Genomic DNA, 4,140 nt, shown 5'->3' with positions numbered 1-4,140 from the left:
ATGAGTCCAGCCAGGTAGGCATCCAGCCTCTTCTTAAAGACCCCCAGGGTAGGGGCCAGCACCACTTCCCTTGGAAGTTGGTTCCAGCTCCTAGCCGCCCTAACTGTGAAGTAGTTCTTGCGGATGTCCAATCTATACCTCCTCTCCATCAACTTGTGCCCATTGCTTCTTGTTATGCCAGCGGGCCTTAGGGGAAACAGCGTCTCCCCCAAACCCTTCTGGTCCCCCCAGAAGGGTTTGGGGGAGGCTTCATAAACTTGGCAGGCTTCATACACTCAGAAGGGGCTACCATCCCTGCAAGTCTAGAAATAACAAAGTTATAAGCAGTTTCATGCTTCCCCATTATAGCCTATGGGTGAAATGTTGAAACAGTGAAACTGTTTCGACGAAATGAAATGGAACAGTGCTTTTGAAATGAAACAAAACTCAAAATGAAACACTGTTCTGTCGAAATGGAAGTTGAAGCAGAATGATGCTGTTTCACACAGCCCTAGAAGATAACACTTTAGAGTTTCTCTACAGCAGTGATTTTCAATCAAGTTTCTGCAGCACCCTGGGGTGCCATGAGATCCGTTTAAGGTTACTGTGGGGTACTACCCATTGTTAGATGGGCAAACACCTAATGCGATTCACAAGATAAATGAAGAGATTTCAAATAGGAACCCAGAGTTCCAATAACATCTGACCTGTTGTCGTCTTTGAGATTTTGCCACAGAACAATTGGTCTAGTATTTTTCATAGACAAGAAATGAGTGAAAGCTAAGAGCTGGCATTTTCCATACTTCTGCTAGTAACTAAACTTACAGATACCTTGTATATACTACCTTGCTCAGTCTAGATACATTTTCTGTTTCTTTGTGCTTTGAGCAGCCCCTTTCACAACTGGGCTTCAGTGCAGGAGGTCTCAGCATGGAAGATTTGAGTCTCAAAAGGCTGGGAACCACTGCTTTATAGAAGTACTATACTTTTGCTTAAGCTTCTTACTCTTTCTTTTTTTTCTTTGTATCCCTCATTTTAAATCTCTATTATACATCACGGACACCAACAAAGGGAGCATCAGCTGACCAATGGTCAGTAGTGACATGGTAAAAAGACACTTGGAGGAACTGGGTGTATTCAAATCACCAGGATTGGAGGGACTCCGCCCATAGGTAATGAAGGAATTAGCGGGGGTCATAGCTGATCTACTGGCAAGAATACATGAGCGCTTACGGTGCTTGGGTCAAGTGCTGGAGGATTGGAAGAGGGCTAATGTCATCCCAAACTTTAAGAAGAGGAGGAAGGAGAACCCAGGGAACTATAGACCAGTCAGTCTTACAACTATATCCCTGGGAAAATCCTAGAAAAAATTATCAAGGAGCACATGTGTGGGAGCCTGCTGGCTCATGTGATGCGGAGGGGTAACCAACATGGGTTTTTAGCAGGCTGGTCTTGCCTGACTGACCTAGTTTCCTTTTATGGCAAGGCCATCAATTGTTTAGATGCAGGAGTTGAGGTGGATGTTATCTATCTGGACTTCAAGATATCCCATGCCATCCTTATAAATAAACTGAGGGGATTTGCCTTGGATGATTACACAGTAGACTGAGTAGCAAATTAGCTCAAGGGTCACACTTGGAGGGTTGTAGTAGATAGGTTGGTGTCAGCTTGGAAAGATGTATGCAGTGGACTCCCTCAGGGATCAGTTCTGGGGCTGGTGCTGTTCAACATCTTCATCAGTGATCTGGATAATGGGATGGGAAGCACCCTGTCCAAATTCATGGACAATACAAAATTATGCGGTGCAGCTAACACCCTGGAGAGGAGTAACCAGATCCAGGCTGACCTAGACAGGTTGGGGAAGTGGGCAGAGAGCAACAGGGTGCAGTTCAATAAGGACAAGTGCAAGGTGCTGCATCTAGGGAGGAAGAACTGCCATCATACCTACAGGCTGGGGGGTGACCTTCTCAGCTCCACTGAGGCAGAAAGGGATATTGGAGTCACTGTTAACTCCAGGATGAACATGAGTCACCAGTATGATAAAGCAGTTGGAAGAGCCAGTCACACCTTGTTGTGCATCCATATGTGCTTCACAAACAGGTCCAGGGAAGTGATTCTCCCCCTCTATGCAGCACTGGTCAGACTGCAGCTGGAGTACTGTGTCCAGTTCCAGACGCTGTAGTTCAAGTGAGATGCAGACAACCTGGAGAGGGTCCAAAGAAGAGCCACTTGCCTGATTAGAGGCCTGCAGGGAAGGCCTTATGAGGAAAGGCTAAGGGACCTTAACCTCTTCAGCCTCTCCAAGAGAAGGCTGAGAGGGGGCTTTGTGGCAGTGTGACTCTTTTCTTGCCTGCTAGGGACAAGGTGTTGGACTAGATTGCTCACTGAGTCCTCTTCTGACTCTATCAATCTATTTGGATCTCAGAATTTTGAGAATTATAGAGACTACTCAACAGTTGGACACTTGCTGGCCTTTTCTGTGAAAACACTAGATTTTGCAGCTGGAGAGCATGGGTGTTCTGGTCTTATTCTTGTAGGTCTACCTGGGTTCAGCTGGTTGCAATGCTTGCACTTTAAGTGTTGAAAAAAATTTAATCTACCACAAGCTGTTCCTTATCACCAGCCTTTGACACTTGTAGAGCTTGGTGGTACTCTCCCTTGTGGGTTTCGGAGGTAAGAGGTCTTCTGGAGTCCTTGGGTATACACAGGCTGTGGTTGTTGTAAACTGCAGTATAAGTGTAGGGATACAGAAGCTAGCTTCTTAGCAGGGTAAACTAATCTATGTTGAGCTCCAAGCTACTACAGCTATGCTTCTTCTAGTACATACGCTTCCAGACAGTTTGTGTCTCTCTACCCTATTGCAGTCTAGACATACCCTCTTTTTCCATCTGAGTACAACTGGGCTTCAGTGCAGGAGGTCTCAACTCTGGTTTCAATACCAGTGTTGTCTGCGAGTGCCAACAGTGGCATTGAACCTTTTCTTTATGCCATTGCCTTTATTCTAGTCTTAGGCATTACTTATGTCCTGGGTGAGACCCTGGAATAACCTTTTTTTCCTGGTACCAGGGCTCTACTACTTGTTTCTTCCAGATCTGACAAGACTGTCATAGATTGCTTTAACAGATGAAACCTCAGCCACACATCCTGCAGCTTAAAAGTTCTCACGGAGAATGACAGGCATACTGAGTACTCAGCACGCTTAGTATATGGGACAGAAAAGGCATCTGTTGAGCTTGTCTTTCAACAGAATTAATCCACAGCAGAAAGGGCAAGCATGAGGCCCACAGGGCTGGAATCCATCCTACTAAAATGCTCTGAACGGAGGCAGATGTATAGGGGAGGGGAAGTTGTACAAGGCTGCCCAGTTTGAATCTAGACAGGCCAAATTTGTTCATGGTTGTTCTTTACATGTGGAAGAGTAGAAGTCTAGAAAGATTTTAGCTGGAGGTAAACAATAGAGAGTTAGACACTGAAAAGGTTTTGTCTCACTGCCATAGGCAATAAGAGGAAAGAGAAAGAGGGTCACGGTCACCTTGCAATTATATAGTACAGGGTACATATGGGGCCAGGACAAAACACTGCTTTTCAAAAGACTCCAGTCTCATACCCAGGAAGAGCATGAATATCTACAGTGGATCCATAGGGAAATAACGCTAACACAATAATTCTCACCCAGAGTGCTATGGCACCATGGAGTGCTTGAGATTCCTTCAACGGTGCTGCAGATTGCCATACAAATTAGCGCTAGGTGTGCAAACTTGATGCACAAGATTAAAAACAAAAACAAACAAAAAAACCCAGTTTTCAAATAGGAACTCACATGGTAAAAGCAGTCTGACTTGTTGTGGTCCAAGTTCTTGGCAATAGAAGAATTGCTGTAATATTTTTCTGGAGTCAACAGTAATGAAAACTGAGAGTTGACATATTCTGAAGGGTGCTAAATGTAAAGATTGAGAACCACTGCCCCCTTATATACATGTACATATTTGTGTTAGGGTAGGGGGATCTCAAACTTTGTGAAACCATGACCCTGAGTGCTGGATGGCGGTGGCAGGGGACAGGGAAGCTCTCATGCTGCAGCCGCTACTGCCACCGCCACATGCCACTTAACTGTAGCAGTGCGCATACTCCCTGGAAAGTCTGCAGTCCCCTTTTAAGTTG

Source organism: Gavialis gangeticus, unplaced genomic scaffold (assembly GCF_001723915.1).
Source record: "Gavialis gangeticus isolate Ggan-Ray unplaced genomic scaffold, GavGan_comp1, whole genome shotgun sequence".
Classification (NCBI taxonomy): Eukaryota; Metazoa; Chordata; order Crocodylia; family Gavialidae; genus Gavialis; species Gavialis gangeticus.
This window is presented reverse-complemented; position numbering follows the sequence as displayed.